We start from the raw sequence: 23,750 nt of genomic DNA, 5'->3' as shown, positions 1-23,750 counted from the left end.
AAAACCAGTCAGCATTGAGAATTCTTTTGCAGGCAACGTTGGGGACACACTGATTTTTACTGCCAGGATAACAATGCTTTCTGCAACAGCCATATATATATATTACTGAGGATAAAGCTGGATTTGATAATGATAACATTACTATAGATTTTAATCAGTCAGCCTTATCCCAGGTATTTAAGACTGTTGTATTTGGTTGTCTGCTGTACTGCTTTTCTGGACATACCACATTCGAGGTATACTCTGCAAACAGCCTAACAGTGGTTCCTTGCTTTGAGATCCAGAGTCAAACACTTGCAGATGCTATTTTATGTCCTGGCTCAATTAACAGGGAAGGCTTGTGAGAAGCAGTTTTTACGTGGTCCTGAAAAATTGCTTGACTAAGCACACTTTTTGTACTGACTGCAGATGTTTACCTGACTCATAGATTCATGAAATCTGACAGAGATGACTTTGAGATCTCCATGTGTACACGTGATGTATGCAAATACAATTAATATATTAAATATAAGCCATGCCGGGGCAGTATTTACTAAATTGCTTTATGTTTCCAGATATAATGCCAGTAATATTTATATGACTCCCCCAGATTACATTTTTCTAAATATTTTATACTGTTATGTTCCTCTCTCTAAAAAGGCAAAGCTTCAGTGGTTTCCTTAACTCTCTCTTGTGATTGCAAGAGTTATGATCATATGGTCAGAGAAGAGTAATAATATCAAAAAGCAAATTGGTTCTTTCTTACTGAAGGACAGTAAACTTCTGTTAACTGTTATAGGTTGACTTATTACAGGAGTCAAGAAGTCCCACCAAAATAGTGACCAATTATTTTTGCTCAGCAACAGAAGTCTTCACTGAAACTTGAAACAGAACTAAACAAAAAAGTAAGCACTACTAGTAGCAAGTTTAGGATAGTAGTCATCTACAGGAGGTCTCTTCAAGTTCACTATTTGCATCTGTTAAAATCTATAGACCAGTTTTCTATCACAGCCTCTCAATCCTCTAGTTCCTTCTCTCTCTGTTTTATTATTCACCAGCATTTCACCATGACCACTTGCTTCTGTCAAGACACTGTTTCTTCCAGGGCCAACTCTAATTAAAATATCCTCCTGATACATTCTCAGGTGTAGAACTTTGTTATTCCTACCAACAGTATCTGGAAACTGGCTGCTGGGCCTTATTATCCAGACTCCCCTTTAACAGTCCATTGCAGTATATTTCTGTATCCTCTTTCTGTAGATGCATATGCTTAGGGAGATAGCCCCCTAAACATGCTTCAACCTCTTCTCCTGCTATGTCATAGAATTGGCATTAGTTGTACTACAGTAACAGCACTGCAACTTCTCTCTAGTTCCTTGTGTCCCCATGCCAGGTTTAGGGAACTCCAAGGTAGCCATGCCACTATGGTGGAAACACAACTGGTAGAACCTGAGAGGTGGAAAGGGCTCCTTGAGACCCTGGCACCATTTGGCCCTTTCCATTGGCACAAACTAATTTGACCAAGTTCACTGCAACAAAGCTGATTTATGAGCCAGTACTGGCCTGAACCAGAACTGAACCCACTATGGCTAATGAATACAGTTTCAGATTGAACGGTAGGTATCACATGTTCAGTATTAATAACTATACAGATAGAGAACACATGCAAAAGAAAGCATCACTAATGATCAAATAGACATTCAGAAACAGAAACTAATCAGCTAATCGCAGCCAGGATGTTCTTTGTTTAACCTTATTCAAATAACTTCAACTCTTTTCTTTATTACTAGTCTGTACTTTGACAGTATGATGATGTTCCATTTCATGCATAAAGAAGAATGTAAGAGGATATTTCAGGAGTAAAACAGGAGTATTCAGAATTAGAACAGAATTAGAAGCTGTGAGAAATTAATAAGATCTATCTTTAACAGTTTATACATAAAATCGTAAGTGTTCAGCTTTTGTCCTAGTTATAACGTTATCTAACATTGTTTCAGAAAGCTATAAAAATTATATTTATCTGAATGTTTAGTTTGTGAGATCTTGGAGAAATATTTGCTGATAGCTTTGATACATTTCCTTTATGAAGGTAGTTTTATAGGCAACCAGTATTGTTTGCTCTCCTGTTCATTCTCTAGCTTAATAATTCCTTGGGTGTAAATGTTCACCATGGAGCATAGACACAAGCAGACAACAGCATCACAAAGTGTCAAAGATAAAAGCAACCTTCTTACCACAAGAATGTTTGCAATCTAATATGGTTTTATTCACTTACCTTGATAAAACCAGGCTTTCTTTTACGGAAAATCTGTAGTTCCAAGACAAAGAGCAACATTGATAACTAGAAGGTAGAACAAGAGAACAAGAAAAATCACTGATGGTAGGAAACAATTATACCCTCAACAAAGCAATGTGTGCTGTAAATAACCACAGCACTTCTCACAGAAAACCATTTCAGTATCTGCTGCTTGGAAATGAGGTGGACCTGGTCCCCTGGTGACACTAGATCAAGGAGAAATAAGTAAGCAGTTAAGAAGGTATTTAACCTTCTAAGCAGGACAAGTTTTACATTTTGGATGATTTAAAGTCCCCAGTCTGACCCAACTGTTGTAACACAAGTTAATTGAAAGATTAAATCAATCAAAAAATCCACTTTAACTCAAGAATTAAGGGGAAAAAGATAATGCATATTCTACTTCCTCTTATATTTTGCAAAAACATCGCAGTGCAGTTTAAGCAAGCTATATCCAGGAATTAAAAAAATGCTGTATCCCCTGCAACTTGCAGTTTTTTCTCTCATTAACTATTTCTAAGCTAAGGGATCAATGATAAGCCTCCTTAAGTGTCTGAAGGACATACATACCAAGAATAAGAAAAAAACTATTTAATGTGGCCCAAGAAGTAGAAATAATAGGACGAAACAGAGCAAAAGCTGAACTTGGGAAGGAAATTCTGGAAGTTAGATATATCTAACCACGGAATAATCTTCTAAGGGAGTTTGTGAAACCTTGTCATCTATGATACTTTAAGATGGATCAAACACTTGGAAATTTGCTGAAAGGAACTATTCTTTATTGACACAGGGACAGACAAGATAATGATGTAAGTAAATCTTGTTTATTTAGAACTTTTTTAATTCTATGAATTCTAGATTTTATTTAATGGGGAATGATGGTTTCTTCTAGATTTACTTGTTGTTGCATTGTTTCCCTACCACTTTCATCCTCTCTTCAATTTCATTCTGACATGTTTCACTTCATTGGAAGACAGCAGAGTTAGTTTGTTAAAAAGCATTAAAAAGTATGTGTATACAAACTCAAGCCTGTTTGGAAATTCATTCAGTGCAACTGAGCAGAATGAGTTGCTTATGTGTAATATTTATTTATTTCACTAAATATCCCATTCATCTTACTTTAGCTAATTGGTATTGTTCTGGTAGACTAGATGAATTTAAACTGAAGGAGGTTGTCACAGGGAAAGGAATCTGTAAATGAAACTTATGACAAAGGTAAGATATATTTCTAAGAGGAAACAAGAAGGAAGCTGCTCATTTGGAAATATCTGCTTTTGCCTTCAAATATTTCCTCTTCTTTCCACGTCTTGCCCCAGAGACTCATACATACCATTACTAACATTGTACTAAAATGCTCTAAAGAAAAAAAAAAAAAATCATTGCTACCAGCACTGCTTGTAAACAGCTAGTAATTTCTCAACAAATAAAAAGCCTGTCACTATTTTGCACAAATGCCTCTTACACTATGATTACAACCAATACCATTAGTAAACTATTTCATAGCCAGAGAGAAAATTAATATCAGTATTAAATATTCTGATAGTAAGAACAAAATCAGCTGTAATTTAAAGAAAACAGTAAGTTTTTCAGAAGGAAATTTGAGGAAGCATGAAGAACACATTCTTGTAATCTGAAATTTCTTTTCTTCCTTAGCCAAAGAGAAAAGAGATTTTCCACATTTTAGCCAGACCTTCTGAGTTTTTCACTTTGGGATACTTATCTTTGTTTATATTTACATAAGTTACATACTTGGGTATACCCAAGCTGTATTTTACCATTCTGCAAGTTCAATTTACAATGACCCCTTCTAAAAATACATATAAAATATGCAAATATATGCATATGCAAATTTTTGTCCAAGAGAAAAAAAGAAAACCTAATTAAAAAGCAAAGTTCTGCATGACCAAATTTTAAAATAAAGTGTTACACGCAGGTGCATTCATACCATAAACTTAAATTGTTGGCCCTGTACCACACAGCCACACATGCAAAGTGCATATTTCTATCGGAAATGACTGCGCACAAATTTAGATGTAGTATTTAGGCACAGTTTTAATAGCTCTGTGTCTTTTTTAATTGCTCAATACAGGCCCTTATGCCCAAATAGTTCTGGAAGAGACAGCAGATTCACAGCTAATGGGAGTAGCATAAATTCACCAGGCTGCTGGTTAAATCTAACAAGGAACTAAAGTTATGTCTAACATTTAGTTTGAAAGACACAAATCCTCCAGATGAACATGTTTATTGAAATTAAATGGTAAAATACAGCAAGCTAGAATTATTGTGCATGTTTTCGTATCTGAATTGACTGATTCTTACCTAAGCAAGTGCAAATCATAGAGACTAAAACACAAGCTGGAATCTTTTTTTGTGATGGTCAATGACAAAAAATGGTAAAATACATTAGGAAATATTTGCTTTTTTGATATGAAAGGCTGAAATATTACAGATTGAATATAGAAGGTAGAATAAAGATAACTTTGGAAGAACAAAAGCACAGAAAGATCCAGTGACTTATTTACTCAAGGTCATACAGTAGGTCAGCGTCAAAGAAAACACGAAGGTACCTCTATACAGCCATCTGCAGGCAGTTGTACATCTATTTCTCTGTAATACAAACCAGTTTTGCATCCAAAAATTCCAATCCTGAATTCCTCCAAAAGCTATGGAGCTAAGTCAAGCTAACATGTCACATCTCTGGGTTGCATTAGCTTTGGTTCATACCTTTCTAACACTGCTAGGCTGCTTCTGGCCTGTCTGGAAAAACTCTCAGCAGAGCCCCACCACCACTTTGAGATGGCATACAGCCCCATATCTAAGCATACATGTATTCATTAAAAACTGGGATCTCATAGAGGGAGAAACCCAGAGGACTGCTGTAGCTGGAAGAACAAGTTAGTCTGCTGTTGGGATTAGCTGTAATCACTTTAAGAAAGATAAGGCTTACTCAAGTGCAGTGAGGCGTTCAGCACCTCCCCTACAAAAGACAACTGAGTGATCAAGAGTAGACTCTGTGAAAGGCGGTTGTTGTCCTGCCTTGAAGGGGTTACTGACCAAAGGCTCTCCAGCTCACAAGAAAACCATGCTGACCCAGGACTCAGCTCAGCAAAAATTATTCATGATTGCTGTCCAGCACAGTGGAAAGTCCAGTATATTAGCAGAGGTGATGGAAAAGGAAAAGCTTACACATAGATACACAAATCACTAATTAAAGGCAGGGATTTTTAAACTACTTAGCTATTTCAGGAAAAGATGTGATTTTCCATTAGAAGAGTGAAATGTAGTCATAATTACAAAGTTACAGCAGGTACCCCTGGCCCTTCAAAAATAAATTCAGCTGTATAAGCACCATTTAATCAGTATCTGGGGATTGGTGGAGAACATGTGTTTCTCCTTCTAAGGCACATAATTTAATAAAACAGTATAAGAAAATCTCATGGAAAAGAACACGGTGCGTGTTACTAAATCAGAGTGGGGATTACCTGCTACCATGACATTTGATTAAGTATCAACAAGGAAAAGCAGCTTTTTAGTGCCCAGTGATAAAGACTAATACAAATACAAGCAACCATAAAGGAGCAAAAGTCCAACAAAACCCTCATTGACCAATTTCAGTCAAGCGGTTTAACCCAAATAGTGCAGGGGAGCAAACAGTAAGAAAACAGAAATTTCTAAGAGCTGGATTATTTCAACAGCTTTTATGCAAGCCAAATTCCTACCAGCCTACATATTTTATTAATATTATACTACAGAAAAGTAGGTGCTGGACTTTAAAGAAACTAACACAAAAATCAAAGTTACTGATATCTAGAAAAGATTTCCAGGAGCTCTCTACTGTTAGACACAATTAAAATAAATAAATAAAGTGAATGAAACTATCACAATCCAATCTTTGAAGTCCCTTGACAAACGTACAATTCAGTGAATACAATTCATTAAAACCTAATTACAAAAAATCAATAGTGCAATTTAGCCCAAACCAAAACTTATTGTAATGCACTGAACATTTGAAAACTCAGGTCTTTATGAACAAGGCTTAAGTGACATTGTATATTACATTGTAGACTGTCTGTAAAGCAATTAGCACAGACTGCTTGACTTTACTCAAAAAGGATATTACAATAAGTAGCTCTAGTAACAGTGCATCTGTAAACACCCACTCTCAAGGATGCAATGAAAAAGGAAACAATACTACTAACAATAGTCTATAAACACAATTTAAAAGAAAAATCAACTACTCATACCCCAAATATGTACTCTCCAGAGTTCACTATTTTTATTGCTGTTTGTGGAATTAAATGGCCACATTTTGCTTTTACTTATATACCAGGAAATCCACTGACATCTCTGACAATGATAGAAAAAGTATAGTCTGGCCTATAGCCCCTATAGGAAAATCAGAGAGAATTGATTCAGAGTGATAGTAATCAGGTTTTATTAGAATTCCTTTAAAATTTAAATGTTATATTTCAAAAACATTGTAACTGTCCTAAAACGTAAAGAAAACTACCACTATAGCATTTTTTAAAAATTATATATTATGGAATAGTATACAAAGATGATTTTCTATTACAGATTGCTCTAGAGTGCTCTGAAACCATATACTCTGGCCTCTCTGTCTCTCACAATGTCTGGGTATATAATTTTAATCCATATGTCCTTCTCTCAGACTAAAAGAACTGATGCACCCTTTGAAGACACATGACTACCTGTGTACACCAGCTTATTTGTCAATATTTTGCATAGGCTGGTATATCCTCTGGCCATTTGACCTTATTTCAATTAAATGTGACTGCTTGACCTACCCACAACACAGCAGGTAAGAACTACCAGCTAATTTCCATGCTTTACTTGGACTTTTTTGGTAAAACCTTTTGGAATTGCAGTGCCTGAGTCCCCAGGTCATTCTGCAGATTTCTCTTCAGAAAAGAATATATGCCAGAAATCACGCAATTCAGTCCATATCTGTAGTAGTGACTTGCTCCTGAATACAGAGAGGAAGAACACTGCGGGTTCATGAATTTAGTCACTGTAAATAAATGGGCAGAAATAATTTGTGGATCCCCCCTAACTTTTAAAGGCCAAAAGGGTACCACTGTCTGGGATTAGACTCTGGTATCATGTGGATCTACATACAGCAAAACTTCAACAGACAGTTCTGTGCATCAGCCATGGCATTATCCTCCACTCAAAAATGTAGTGGCCATTTCTTTTTTACTAGCAGGAGATATAAATGTGAAACTATTCAGAGACTGATCCTTCAAGGAGCAGGTTTCTGTTCTCCCAATACACTTCAGTGCTGAGTTGGTTTAGGAAGCAGCACAGTGTCCACCCTTTAATTCTGTAGTGGAAGAGTAAATTCCCAAAATATACAGGATAAGAAATCTATGTAATTAGAGAAAGGGAAGAGTTTGAACAGGGGCCTTAAAAGTTTATAAATCCCTGACAGATGAAAACCAAACTAAAATTAGCTTACATGTAGACATGAAAAGAAGAATGGTCTAGGACATTAATGTAGGACTTAGGAGACACGGATTCAGTTTCGAAATGACTTCAGTTTCAATGACTTAGATGCCACAGAACACAAAATTTTATGCTAATGATGCTTTAAGGTAATACTTCTACATGGTGCAGTACACAGCACAGACTATGCAGGATACAAGGTCTATGCGTAAGCGCTCCTCAGGCAATACCAGGCTTGTGTGGTGCTTCATCTGCATTCATAGGCACTCTTGAGAGACATGGCTTAGCAACTCCGGCATGGCATTGCATGACCACAAATGTGCTGTTCTCAAGTCTCATCTTAGCGTGGTCTTCAGTAGTTGGAGTATCTCTGTAGTCTGTTGGCTGTGTGCCTCAAACCTCTACAACTAATTAAGATAATAAATAATAACAGTAATACTTCTTTATGTTGCAAGGATGTTGTGAGAAGTAATAAATACACTCCAAATTATGACATGCTTGGGATATATACACTGAGGCCACACAACCACCAAACAAAACATAAGCAAAACAATAACTGAAATAAAGGCGGCAAAAATCACACCATTTTCTTTAGTGTAATCTTCTCATGGCCACATCAATAATTTTCATCTGCTTCACTTTATCTTCGAATAGCTTTTTTTTTTTAAGGATCCCAAGGTTTTCCTCAGACAGCCAAAGCTATTCATCTCACACACTGCATCCTATTCTATTTGATCTGTGTCAGTGGAAGAAAACAGACCAGAAGAAGGTGGCACCATACTGGAGGTTAGGTGGAGCATGCAGAGATCTCACATATTCTGGCACACTCATAAAGTCATTCCAGCAGAGGCTGTACCAGCTGTCTGACATTTATGTACATTTCTATTACATTTAACTAACCTAAGAGATGACACACACATACACAAAACCCAAATAAAAACACCACAGACTGTCACCGATGCAACAAAATCTTTACATAAGCTTCATAAGCTTTTTCTAGTTTATATCATAAGCATGCTTCATTATCTAGTTAGAGCTGAGAGCTTAAATAACCTCTAATAAGGAGCAATGAGAATCTAAAAATGATACATGGTGACAATGTGTTAAAAAGGTAACAAAATATTCCTGTACTAGCTATAATTGCAATGAAAATAGCATATAAACTAATAAGCTATAACATTTTGAAGAAGGGACTTACAAGGGCAGAGATAACAAAAACACTATTAAAAGAGAACTCAATAATGTCACTAATACTTCACAGAAGAAGGTCAAGTCCTTCAATAATTCCAGATAAGTACTCACCAACAGTTTTCATAGCAACATATTGACTACAACAGTAGAAACACAGTGTTAAGTTTTGAGTCAGAAGATGTATTTCAGTGGGACTCCATGACTGCTTAATGAAGGTGTTCTAACAAGCCAAATTTGTGTTTGGTAGCAAAGTTAGAAATGCTTTGCATATACCTAGACAAATGTGAATTAAGAAAAATGCCTCCTCCTCGCATAGTTCCACAGGCACTATGATTTCTGTCTGGATTAAACAAATATCAAGCTAAAGGACTGATGCTGTCCATGGGCTAACATTCAAGTTCATATATGTCAGCACAATTTCATTTGAACTATTCGCATAGGATTTTGGCTGCTCTTATCAACTTTTTGCTACCTTGGGTGCCATCTGATCAGCATACAGAAAATAGGCCTGCATTTTTCTTTCCAATCTGGACCAAAAACTTGAATCTTCTAGACAAAAGCTGAAATTCAGGAGCATTTTAAGGAGTCAGATTAGAGCTTCTGTGTAATTCTTGGAAATCCTTATTCAGTATGTATGAAAGCCCTTTAAATTTTCTGTAATAACAGAGAACATAAAAACATAAGTCATAAACAGGTCTAGAGGCAGCAGGAATACTGATGACAGCCTCTCCTCCATCAGACTCACACAAAATAGAACATGTGCTACGCTGGGCAGCAGAATGAGAAAAACCACAATCTCCTCAGGTTGTCTTCAGGCACACATGAATACGCCTTTTCTTTCAGTTACATTTGTGTAGGGCCTGAATAAGAGGTATCAATGACCTCCTGCTTCCAAACATAATGCTTCTTCAGACAAACTACATTATACTTCAATACTTATACTGCAAAATTGATCAGAGAAAACAATGGATTCAAGACCAAATAACTGAAACTAACCAGGCAGAATTCAAAGAAAAAGCTAATTAGATTTTGCGAGCCATTTATGTTCCTGAAGTATATAAATATAGTTATATACACTTTATATTTATTATACATTTATATATAACTCAAATCTGAGGTGCAAGTAGGGTTAAGACATTAGTGCTGGAAAAAAAAAAAAAATCAGCAGTTCCTCTGATTGTATCTTTTGATAACACAATAAACTCTATTTATCAAGGAGGGCTCTGCAAGGTCTTTAAAAGAGTTTTGAAATTTCAAGGTTACATTGCAGAGACTGCAAAGTTTTGTTTTAACAGGAACAGAATTTATTATTTTTGATCAAAACATTAATAAAAAGCCTATTTAGAGACTATCTGATGTTCTTAAATGAGTTATTACAGAATAAAAGTTAATAGTGCAAATAGGATTTCAGCCCAGAGCGTATCCTTAAAGGATGATTCAAATGATGAGCCACAAAATATACCAGAAAAAATTGCTCATGTCGCCAAAGGGACCTTGGTGAGAATATGCTTCTCCTGAGAAGCCTTTTAGAAGATGACACTGGCCACAAGGGACTTCAGCAGTGAACATTTTTTGACTCAAAGAATGTATCCGGATGTGCCTGCACCATTGAAACAGCCAATACCAGCTACTCTGCATTGCTTCACTTCACTGATTAAGTTATTCAGAATATCCAGCAGCTGGCAATAGTCCAGAAGCTGTTAGGGTATATAAGTACCAGTGTATAAGTCCACAAACTTCCATGGTACACAGTCACTGAAAATTAGGAAATGGAAGTTGATAAATTCAAAGGGCAATATCAGATCCAGACCTTTAACACAAAGTTGTATTTTTTGTCCAAATGTAAAGAATTTGCAAGTTTAGGACCTGTAAGCATTTTCCTTCTACTACCACTCACCCAACTTTCCATTCTCCTCCCTCCTGCTTTCCCTTTGTTTCTTCTCTCCCTTCATTTTCATGGACTCAGTAGCTCTGTGCATTGGTTCGTGACCCAAGAACTTGTAAGAAAAGAAACTTACACTCCAGAGCATGGCAAAATCACAGAATTGTTCCAAGTTAGACAGCTCCCTGTTCAGCAAGTGGAATATTATGGATCACCTTCTTCAGCCCTGGCTATGCATTGTGTTTATGCACACTGCATATCTAAAGTACTTTCTGCATTGTACTCTTTACACACAGCCAAAACTGGGTGCAAAATAGTAGGCACATAATGCTATAAAGCACCTAAAAAAAGACAGACTTGGGTATCCACTTCAAGCAGCTCACTAACTCTTCCAGGCACATACAATTTGAGAAAATTATTCAGAAATGAGTGAATTAAAGGAGAGACAATCACTAAGGTTTCATTAAAAAAAGGTGGGTGGGGTGGAATTCTAAAGGAGGATTTGGAAACAAACAGAAAAGAACAGTTTAGCAACACAGAAAACATAGTGGTTGTTTTAAAGCTAAATAAGAATCATACATGTTCTAAAGAGACTTACATTTAGAGGAAGTTGGTTTTATTATGTTTGTATTAAATTTGTGTTAAATCTGTTTAATATCACATTACAGAGTCACGTGAAAACATTTCATATTTCCTTCATATTTAAGCAGTGCTTGAAATGTTTTGGCATGTAACACAATAGTTATGGTTTAAAAAAAAATATACTTTGAGAGGAAAAGAAAAAAAAATCAGAAGGAAATCATATGACACATAGGGGAGTACAAAGAAAGAATACATCTTATAACGCTGCCAGTTAAAGCAATAAGATATAAACCACAAACATTATCATACACCTTAAAGTACAGCACAGGGACTAAAATCCCAAATAGTCTTAATCACAGCTTCACAAAGCTTCTCTGTAGCAGTGGTGCAATATTTATATATTACTATTGTTTGAAGATTATTTTTTTTTGCTTAAAATGTGAAGATGCTTTCCGATTTGACTGCAAGTCAGCTCAATTGAAACAAAACAAAGTTTAATTAAACATGTTTCCCTCTGCTTTCCAAGCTAGGTGTTTTACATGTGCCGTGGTAACTGTATGATAATCAAACTTTCTTCATCTGAGGACAAAATATATTTTCATGAAGGTCAGCTTCTGTCATGAACATATTTTAATTTGCTATCATTTGGAGGATGACAAATATCTCACTTGAAAAAATTTGTTAAGAACTACTGTTAACTGCATTTGTCCCTTTCTCATGCAGAAAATATTTTCAATATTTATTTTAATTTATATATAAATTTTGTTTTGCTCACTGAATTGCTTGTATTATTTAGGTCAGCTTTAAGACAAGAGCCTACCTCTGATTCTGCTGGGACAATAGTCTCACCTCAAACTGCCTTCTGAATTCATCATACTTTAATGAATTTATTTAAACTATAAAGGTTGAGGTAAGATGCAATAGGGGCTACAGTTCAGCCAAGCACCCAAGAATGGAACTGTTTAAGTACTTAATATAATTTGGACCCAAAATGTCATTGCTTTCAAAATCCTCAGTAGACTAAGGGTCATTTTCTTTCTAGTAACCCAGTTACCAATTATTCTTCTGTTGCTCTCGAAATATTCCAGAAGTTACTATACAGTTTTCTATTTTCTGATAGGTAGCTAGTTTGTCTCTTTCATACATCTATTTATTGCAAAAAATTAACCTCAAACTGAAGAGCTGACAGATTCCTGAATACCTATAATTAACTAAACTAATAATTTAAAATGTAATGATTATTTAACAATAATGTATGAATGCATTAGCTATTCCTCAAAAATTAAAATATGTGAGGAAGATTCCTCTGAAAGTATGACACAGGGAGCAGTCTATTTTTTTGTTAATCAGCAACCAGCTCTCTATAAGACTATTCTGCAAATAATCATTTTGCTGCCAGCAGCAAAATAAAACAGACTCCCCTGAAGTAAGTTTGTCTTGGTAAGCTTTCAAGATAACAGATTGTGACACAAACCTCCTCAGGTTCATACATTTGCACTGTTATGCCTTTTTAAATAAACACTTCTGTTAAAATGTTTATCCACTAAACATACAAAGAACAGTTTCATCACAAGCACAAACATTGTTTTATATAGATGAAGTGGATGACTATATATGCACTAGAATGTCACAGTCAACAATTTCTTGATATCACAAGCAAGCCTCCAAAAATTTGTGCATAACTGAAAGACACTGGTTTGTGTTTCCATAAAAAAAAATATCATCAGATACTGGATAGCTACTAATATTCCTAGTGAATAGTTTCTCACTTTTGAAAGAAAACAAAACAATGAGCATGTTTATAATATCATATGTTTAGACTTCACCTACAAGCAACTCATTTCCCATAGTTCTTTATCCATTAAAACATTCTCTCCCTGAAATCTAGAAATAATATCATATGCACTTGCAATATTATTTTCACACTTGTGATGATGGAAACTTGTTGTTTTCACACTTTGAAGAACCCACCAACTGTCCAGACCCTGAGGTCAGCACTTTACTAGTCACAACTGATTCTTACTGGCAGCGATCACTAGAAAAACGAACACTGAAACAGATGTCTCTGAATGAACTGGGACACAAGTCCTGATGTTCAAATTCTCACAAAGGTCTTTAAAAACTGTGACCTCACCTATGGGTTGTTCAAGAATGGTCTAGTTCAGCAAGCCTCTATTTCCGTGTGATGCTTGAACTGAAATGAATATCCAGGGCAATTTTTCCATGGTTTGACTACCTGTGTTCCTAAGCATTTGTCTAATCCTCTAAGATAGTAAGTCCATCTATAACATCACATTTATAGGTCTTATTCCAAGATATACTTTTCTATTTTATGACAGGCATTCGGTTCTCCAAGTGTTTGTTTAAAGGGTCAGGTGTCAGGAATACTCTGAGAGAAGGTGAGAGGGTGAGAATATATTTATCTGAGAAAAAAAAAAACTGAAACACTGACCCAGCAGCACTAATTCTAGGTGTGGGGACTACCACCAGATCAGAAAGAATTGCTCAGAATTTTAACAACAGTTGCTTCCATCACCTGCACCTCAAATGAAGGACATCTTCCTTTCCCTGAAACTCCTAGGATATTTCTACTCTCCAGTATTTGAGAAGTCCATTTCCCACTATATTCCAAGGATGATGTAGCTCTAAACTGTCCTTGTCTTAATCCTGGTGCTGCTGTTTGGGAGAATAGAGGCACATTCTGGGGCTTCATAGCCAGGAATCCTATCTGCTTCCTACAGATGATTTGGCTTTTTAAAAGGAAAAGAAGTGAAGTGAGAAGACAAACCACGGGGCTTGAGCAAAGCAAATGTGTGAAAGGTTCTGAAGAACATCAGGACTAGCTCTAGCCCACACCAAAATCCTGTGAAAAAATCATGTAAGTTGACAAACTGTTACATCAGAATCTTCATCTTCACCAAACAAAAATCAGTCATTTCCTACACTTAATACATATTCAAAATTCTAAATATACTGAAAAAAATTTCAGAATACATGAATATACACTAGTTTCTAATTGTCATCTGAAAGGTTTTTAAATTAATTCATCCATCTATCAGTTTTGGTGTTTCTGTGGAAAATGAACTGGGGAACCTTGGGGAAAAAAATCATTTAAGGACACAATGGCTTCAAAGGTAGGCTAAAAAGAAGGTTATAATAAATCATTGTCACTATTTGTACCACAGAGAAAAGAAAAATCACTAAGTCCTTTTAATCCTTTGAATTTCTCTCTAAAATACCCATGTTTGCTAAAAAAATGGCCATATGATTCAATTTTATACACGCATTAAGAAAACAGAGCCAGCCACCAGAGAACTATTCTTTAAACAGCCCTTACTTTCCATAGGAAATCTTCAATTCTTGAAGATTTTGGAGGTCAACACTTCCTTGTGGCTCTGTATGTTTGTTCAGTTTGTAGAAGAGTACAGAATCTGTCTCTGGCATTTAATTAGGGGAATGCGAAAATGAACGAACAATAACTAGTTATTCTTGTTTTAAAATCTTGTTTCCCTTTTGTTACTCCAAGATAAGCAAAGATATTCCTACAGCTTAAACAAAAGTTTGCCTTGATTTTGCAGTGTTCTGTTAGCACAGGCTCTACTGAGCTTAATAAGCCTATGCACAGTTGCAGAGGCTCACGCTAGGAGACCACAGAATATGATGATCAAGACTTTAACCGTAGCAGTAGATCCAGAGAAAGATCTATGGCCTTGAATCAAGTAGAGCAGTATTTGGCTGACGGGGAATTCATACCAGCTATTTTACCATCTATTTTTTCACCTTTACCATGCTCAGGGAATGTGAAGTTAACAGCTTTAATTTACTCTATAGTGAATGACGATAAGAGGGATTTCAGATAATAATTCAGAGCAACTAAATTCGATCTCTAAAATTGGACAAATGCTTCTAATCCTATTTCTAGAATCCAGAACTATGGTTTATATGAGACTCAAAACACCTAAAGCAAAGATAAAGCTAGACAGTTCAGAATGGGATCCTAGGAAGCATTTTAACAAAATCAGGAGATGCCCAGAGCTAACCAATGGAAATGCTGAAGAAAGGGAAGAAATATCTGTAATCCCAACCTTTTTCAGCATCTAGCATGTCTATCTGTCAGGACAAATCCAGAGTCCAGAATCCATTCCGGAAGGCAAATTAGGGTATTAGTACCAATCACCCTTCCCTACATACCGGTTATAGCCCTGCTACTTTTCTCTAGATAAGAGCTCTCTAGATCTAGGATTGTAAGTGACTGTCAATATCTAGGATTATTACTGAGATAATTGTTGTAAATGATGTTCAGTTTGCTGAAGTTCTTAATTATTGGATGATAGAACTGAAAAGTAGGAACCAAACAATCCCAGAAAACAAAAGGGCAAAACAAACCAGAAGAGAAAATGGCCTCGCTATACATATTTAATGAATCAGTGAAAATATCCCACACAAAGGCTTAGAGAGTTAAATTGAAAATGTGTGTATGATAAATTGATATAATACTGTCTATGTAATGGGTTTCCTATTTAAATTTTGTGAGGATTTAATCAGTTGGGCACAGCTGTGCAGGATGCACCATAAACTACGTTGAAAAATATGTAGACATGTACATTTATCTGCTACAAATTAAGCTCACTTAGAGGTGGTCTTAATGGACCATGTAGCAATCATTACAAGCATAAATTTTAAACTGTCTGTTTCCAGTGAATTTGCTTTGAAAAAAAAAATTAATGCTCATCCTTAGTGGAGCACAGTAATAAATGGAAGTACCCTTAATCTGTTAAGCACTAATAACCTAGCAATTATTCATTATGAACCCCATGCTGTATAATGTATGTCTGTTACAATTTTATTAGTGATACTTTACTTAACCTGCAAAGGTATAATTTTTATTCCAACATACACCTTGTAATTATATGATGTTTTAAGTGATGTGCCATTAAATTTACAGAATGTCCTGTCCCTTTGGTTTATTGTAAAACATCTGTACAGTAAAGGATTGTTAAGGATAGTAATCATTTATGACTTTCAGACTTTCTGCTTCTACAAAAGGCAGCAAAACCCACTGCAGAGATCAAAAAGCTATAGCTTTATTACAATGCAACACATAAATAACATAAATTATTTAACATGGGAAATGTGTAACACTGTAATCAAAGTGAATCAGTGACCTGTTTGGAGCTGACTAGAAGGTCGCAGCAGTTCTAAGTTCTCCTACAGAGGTTGTCACCTGAAGTCACCGGTATGCTGTTTTGGTGAACCTATCTTGCACAGTCACTGGTTTTTGTAGATAAAAAGGGAGACCATCTCCATTCACTGAATGGCCCTTCCTCACCCAGATACTGCAATGTTGACCAGAATACAAATTTTCAAACCACAAAGGAGGAAATCCATGCTTTTCAGTAACTTCTGCTGGCTTGCCTCTTTTCTGCACTCCACCAGTCAGAAAGGACTTTATTTGCTCTAGGAAAGCAAATGAACCCATCAAGCTTCTTGAAAAAACCACAGAGGAACTTGGAAATAACAAACCACACGCTCAAGCTAGCAATAGGGCAAGTTATTGTTGTGGAGAACTGACATGTCTCAGACCCATTCATTGAAATTTTGGCATTCAGCAGCCTTAAGATTACTTTCTTTCATTATCAGTTTTCAGGAACGTTAAGTGAAGTACATTTTCACAAAAAACTATATAATGTTTTATGACTTATTTTTATTTTATGGGGAGTCAACAAAGCCATGTAACTAAGGTTGTCTAATACTTTTCTTCATAAAAACTTGTTTGCTAGTTCCTTTGCCAATTTAGCTGTTCAAACTGCAGTTTTCCAACATGCTCTGCTTTGTCTTTAATGCATTTGCCAAATATTCTATCCAGCTTTAATCCAAACTGATGAGGACAGACTTTGACATTTCCTGCTATCACCCTCTCAGAAGCAAGGAGCTGCTAGCACTCCTGCACTTAAAATGTTCCCTCAGCTGACACTCCTGGCAAGAGAAGCAATCTGACTGAAAACATAAGTGGGGAACCAGAAGTGGCAATGCACGCGGCACACTCCTGCAAAGTGAAAGCGGCGGGTGTGGGGGTGGGTGTGTGTGGGGGGGGTGTGTGTGAAGTGTGATCATTTAAGTATGCTTCAGTCAAAATAAAAATGAGAACAAGAAAAGAGACAACGACATATGGAAACAAGACAGAGACAACTCTTTGATTAAATGAGAGGTTAGTACATATGTTGTATATATAATGAATACTTTTAAGTTCAGTGGTTGATTCAGATGCACTGTCATATCAAATCCTCTATACTGCTCTGAAGGATCCTTGTGCTGAAATGTTAGCTGGTCATATCACCTAAAGGCAAAAAGAAATTGCCCTAACGTTATGCATAGCAATTCCATTGCTCTGTGCTCTGTAGCACTGTTTTCTAAGAATAGCTGTTTCCAAACAAAGCTCCTCTTCAGTGTGAGCCAGAGGCAATTGTATTTTACCCTGAAAGCAGCTATAGGCCTTGTGGAAACATTTAGGAATACTAAATATTCATGTATTTGATTTTGTAAAATTCAGGACAGTAAAGGCAACAACTGGAATAGCTTCGATGTAAATATTTTCAACATTTACTGCTACAGCTTGAAGTATGGATATTCTGACAAAGTAAAATGCCACCAAAGAGAACAAATTCTTGGAAAATTCCCTTTTTCTTCCTATAGTTAGTAGGTGTTTATGGATTATTTTTCATTCCAAAATGGCAATGTCCAGGAGTCTAGCCTTCTAATGAGAGCAGTGTGCAGTACAATGAACCATTCTAGATCCAAAGTTTTTTAAGTTCAGTTTCCTGTGCTCTGCTCCTCCTTTCTCCACAACCAATTCCAGAAAAGCAGCCTGTCATTTTTTCAGACCTGGACCTACATCCTACTATCTATTCACTGGTGTAAGCAAACACTTAAAAAAATTTTCCAGTGAACTCTGCTGCTTTGCTTTGCACACCACATAATTCCTTATATCTACAAGGGAAGCATGAGACCGGATGCCATAGGTATCACAGAAGAAACACTGGAATCCTATATTACAATTTGTTATAAGACAGAAAACACACAGGAGAGAGAAAAAAGCAGCCTAAAATATACCCATATAAGTATTTTGTCTTGGCTTCACATAAATTATAGTTGGAAACACTGACCTGCTGTAAAAATACCACGCACAATCTTTTGAACAGCAGAAGCATGTTTTATTAAGTGCTTATTTAAAACACTGGATCATATCCCCATATTAAGGGATATCATCCTTTTACAGAGGCAGACATCGCTTAAATCCATAATTTCACTCTACCACAAAGCTCATCCTGTATCCATAATATACTGTCCCTCACTGACTAGACACCTAAACGGGGAAATGAGATTAGGAATTATGGGTTTCGATTGCCATTTTGCAATGAACAAAAAGAAATATTGCTGTTATCATAATACTTTAGAGTACCATTATGTCTACAAATTCCTAAATTCACAGGTATAATGATACTCTTCTTTAAAGTATCATGATACAGGAATTTAGGGATTTTTAGACATACAAAAAACCAAAATATCATTTAAGTACTTAATAATTGTGTATTTTATAATAATACTCTAGTGCATGGACAAAATGTACAATGTAGAGAGAGATTAAAAAAATATACTGCACTGGCTTGGCTAAATTAATCTACAGTTTACAGAGAAGAGGAACGTCATTATTTTATTAAGCAACCTTTCATCTGAAAGCTTTTATATATAAAATACATGTGTATGTATAGACATATATAGTAAACGAAAAATTGTTCTGAAAGAAAAAAAACCAAGAATTTTTAGATTATGTTTCTGTGGGAAAATACTATAAAGACCTTTTAAAATTACAGAAACATGGCTTTTTTGAGTTTTTGTATCCAACTTAAACATCTGAATTTTTTATCTTGTCAGAACACAAACTGTCTTAACATGGCACAGATTGTATCTTACTGGATTGAGAGAGCACACAAAAATATACAGTCTGCAATAAGATACAGTAAAATTGCAGCTTTAGTGGTCAGAGCAGGCCTTGTCTGTTCCATATTTATTTAAGAGGACAGATGACTCCCCAAAGAACTAGGCATATAAAACAGTACTGCTAGCTGGCTATCCAGCAGGAAGCAATATGCACTCCCCCAAAGTGCATAGCTGGTGAGCTAAAAATTATTTAAAATTAATTAAATGTTTTTAAGACCTGGGACCAAACTGCTGTGTTCTCAACATGTGGTTAAGACAGTGGCAATGCTATGCTTGGAGGAGGTATGCTATCATTTTGCATTATTTCCCCTAATGTATCTTTCCTTTTTTTAAGTTTCAAGGCACTCTTTAGTGTTCATCTTTAGCCCATCACTTCATCTCCAGATATATATGTGGAGTATTTCATATGCACATGCAATCCTCTCTTGTCTCCCATTTCATCTGAGCCAAGCTGGTATGACCACATTAATACTGCAATGAAACTATACCCTGCATCTTTAGAGAAGTTTTTATTTGCTGCTGTCCTATGTTCCTCCGTAGCATCCAGTCAGGTAAGAACATTGGAAGAATGAGTTCTTAACTGCCTGCAAAAGACATGCAGACTTACTTAATACTCAGACCCAGCTACATACTTTTTGTTCAATTTCTGTAAAGAAATGGTTTATTTACCGTTATGTTTAGCAGAATAATTATAATAAAATATATAATATATATAAAATAATAAAATATTTTCCCAGTGCAATGTAGCAGATTAGACTGCAGAAACTAGTTGTCCCAGAATGAAGAATTACATTAGCCAGTTTGATTTGAACTGTGTTCTAAACTAAAATAACTGTTTGCTTTTAACGGGCAGACCACCAAGTGGAGAACTATAGTCTTCCAAAAATAAAAGCCCTTTCACTGTATATAAAAGTTTCCTGGAGAGTATTGTCTACAGTTTTATTGTGGTAGAGGAATAGAAAGAACAACTACAGTGATATCATACGGTGTTAAATAAATAAAATTGAAAATTATTGTTTCAGTTTTGTATGATTCCATTCAAAGCCATTGCCTAACTAGGTAAAGGTGTCAGGGCTATACTTTGTGAACAAAAGCATACATTCCTGGGACACCACTGAAGGCAAAGAATTTGCTTTGGGTATGGAGAAATAAATTAAGACTAGCCTTTTGTAGTGCAGCAAAGGTAGCCTCCCTTCACCATGGCACTGCAGTTCAGCTGCCAAACTGTCACTGAGCTACTGCTCACAGCTAACAACACTGCATGAGTATAAGGACACCAGCCAGGCCTTTCTTCTTTATTTTTCTTTCTTTTTTCCCTTAATGAAATTTTTACACATCTGAACTAAAGATCATTCTGGTATAACTTCCAAGCCAAAGTTAACAAATGCTCACAAAAGCATAAATACATGTCTGAAAGCATGGCTACTTCTTGATCAGAACAGTCCATGGACTAAAATTTGGCCCTGTGAAATGACCTCGCCATCCCAAAACAAAAGCTAGACTAAAGAAAACAGCAGGTCTACATCATAATAGCTCTCAGGAAATTTGTAAGGTAAGGCATATAAGAAAAGTATTACTACACACCCACATTTTTTAATTTCCTTTAAAAAGTAACAGAGCTGGTTGAGTTGCTATCCTGTGGCACTTCAGGGTTCAGGCAGTAGACAATTTTTTTAGTTCAGAAGACATCTTCAGACAGCCTTGATGGTGGCCTTTAAAGCAATAGAGATTGCATAGGTCAGTGACTTAATGGTCAGGACAAGCTGTTGGTAATGGCAAACATCAGTGGGGAATGAGATGATAGGCGGGGAGAAGGGATAGGAAGATTTAATTCATGGTCAAAGCAGGCTTAGAGAAAAGTTGGGGCTGGGAGATAGAGCTTCCATACACTTTGGACACAAACTGCCTGCCAGAAATTGAGATCTCTCATAGGATTTTGCCACCAAAGTCCAGGGAACTCTCTAGAACGATAAGGATTCCCAGTGAATGAAATCCTTATCAAGGTATTTACAGCTGTTGTCTATGTCTGCATATATTTTAAACTCCCAAAGTGAACAGTAATTTGCTTCTGCTGCACAGTCCTTGCACAAATGACACTTTATTTGGGGAGCCTAAGACAAAATGAAACCCAAGAGAGAGAAATAGGAAATGTGCGTAACACATTGCCCCTATCAGATGCCCTTGAAAAGACAAACTATAAACCCAGAGTGTCCACATAGTCAGGTGTCTGAAAGAAGCTGTGCTTAAGTTACTGAATAATCTGAAAGAATGGTTTTGGTTTCCAAAATCTTACAGCGTCATTTTCAAAAAGGGGAACCAGGCAGAGCATTCAGAAAATGTTTCAGAGAAACTAGTGTAAAAAGCATTTCCATAGACTTGTTTCTTATGAGCATTCAGGCCCGTGGACATGAAAAGCAGAGCAGTTCAGTCTCTTTCAGAAGGAAATTCATCCAAATTGTTGCAATATGATTAAGTGCCTGCCTAATTAAAAGGCCTAGCAGATCCATTTTGAGTTGCACCCAGGTGAGGTGATCATTTTTATTTAATTTAAACAAGGTTAATGATCAGCAATATTTCATAGCAGAAGTTCCAGGTAAAGAAAGCAGTAATAAGATATTGAAGCCCTAGTTCTTCAGAATACTGAGTGAAAGCACCAGTTACATCTTCTGTGCCTCTACCTTGTCGTTATTATTGTAGACATTGGGATTCTTAGTTGAATATTCTTTAAAGAAGGACTTTCATCTGGCCTTTCCACTGTGCACTGTTGGTCCTCAGGTAAGTCCTGTAACTAAAGTCATACAGACGCAAGGCAAACCAACTGAGGCTTGGTGCATTTTGAGGGACTCAAAACATTGCCCTGACACAATCCCCATGTCTGTTCAGTGTTACTCTGCCTGATGCACTCCGGATTGTGCACTCCTTGGACCATATCATATTGTATGTTTAGACATTCATTGATGCAAGGGAACGTGATTCTTTATTTGGGGAGCATAAACATGAATACAGCGAGATATAATTATTAATAAATCAAGTCAGTAAAGTTTTGTAATAAATAATGTAAGACAGTACACACAGTTGTATTGGAATTATTCTCTAAACCACCTCTAGCTGAACTTCTTTCATCTGCTCCTTGGTATCCCTAATCACAGTTCACAATACTTTAAAAACTGTCAGAACAAAAGGCATTTTAGTTTTTATGTTCTACAGAAGGCCATTTGGACTACCACATCTGTTCATGCTTCTGTAGTAAATCAAAGGAAAACATTTTTCTTCTCTTCCAAGAATTTTAATGTTTTCTAACTTTGTTTATGTTACACAATTTCTCATGACTTATTTAATTCTTAACAATTTTTCTTGTTTTACTAATAATTTGAGAAGAGTTGTATGATTAGTAAAGGATCAGCACCTTCAACTCCTGGCAAGCTGCTTGTAGCACAAGTCAATAGGCAGTATGCCAACAGAGTACTAAACACAACAACTTGTATAGTTCCAGACTTTTTTCCTACCATGTAGTTACTCAGTTTCATTTACAATTTGTCCAGTGGTATATGGATCTATGATCAGAGAGGCTATTTTAAGTAAATCTGCAAAGAACAAAGACCTGTTGAAACTGTGGAAAAGAAGGGTAAGAAAGACCCAGCAGAGGTGTAAAAAGTCAGCAAGGATGAAGTGTAAGCAAAACCAATCTCTGATTTTTTTTTTCCTTGGATCATCTTAAATAACAGTTTCTGTCACAAAAGGATTACTTACACATTTTGATAACAGACTGTGACAGTCTGACAAATTATAGTCAATGTCTCAAACATTCATTAAAGAACTTTGGTGGAAAAGATGGCCTCTGTATAAAACGCTGGAGTTTTGTGAACAGGACAATGTGGCCAGAGGAGAGGGCCCCATGGAAGGTAGGACCGCGGTTTTCCAAAGCCACAATTCCTTATCTTAAGTGGCCAGGAGAAGCAGGGCAGCGTATGCGCTTGGAGGATGGGGCCCCACAGAGGCTGGGACTGTGGTTCTATCTTAAGCAGTCATGTCAGCAGAGAAAGAGAGGCTACTCCCCAATGAACCCCCCCAAGCTCACTGATTCCAGAGAACCCCAGGAACGTGAACTGCGCATGTCGAGACCACCGACTAACACACTATAAAAGAAGGGAGAACGAGTTCTCAGCACGCACCCTCTGGAATTGGATCTCTCTGCTGGCTGGACCAACGCTGGACCCAGGACTGTTGAAACCCTTTTCTTCTCTCTTTCTTTCTTTCTCTCTCTCTCCCTCTTTTTCTTCTCTCTTTTCTACAGTCCCTACACCTCACCTTTTTAAACATAAACTGTTGACCAAGTCTGAGACTATGAGTGAATCTAGCTGC

At 36.4% G+C, this 23,750-nt stretch overlaps 1 long non-coding RNA gene across 1 annotated transcript in view; it reads right to left on the bottom strand.

The window, feature by feature from the left end:
• Positions 1–2,253: 2,253 nt before the first annotated feature.
• LOC115346565 overlaps positions 2,254–23,750 on the bottom strand; it is a 180,198-nt gene continuing 158,701 nt past the window's right edge. Inside the window, exon 3 of the long non-coding RNA XR_003925167.2 lies at positions 2,254–2,320. This is a non-coding gene — a long non-coding RNA (uncharacterized LOC115346565). The remainder of the gene's footprint in view (positions 2,321–23,750) is intronic.

The sequence above is a fragment of the Aquila chrysaetos genome, chromosome 9 (assembly GCF_900496995.4).
Source record: "Aquila chrysaetos chrysaetos chromosome 9, bAquChr1.4, whole genome shotgun sequence".
Lineage (NCBI taxonomy): Eukaryota > Metazoa > Chordata > Aves > Accipitriformes > Accipitridae > Aquila > Aquila chrysaetos.
Note: the sequence above shows the minus strand (reverse complement) of the source record. Positions and strands in the feature narration are given on the sequence as shown.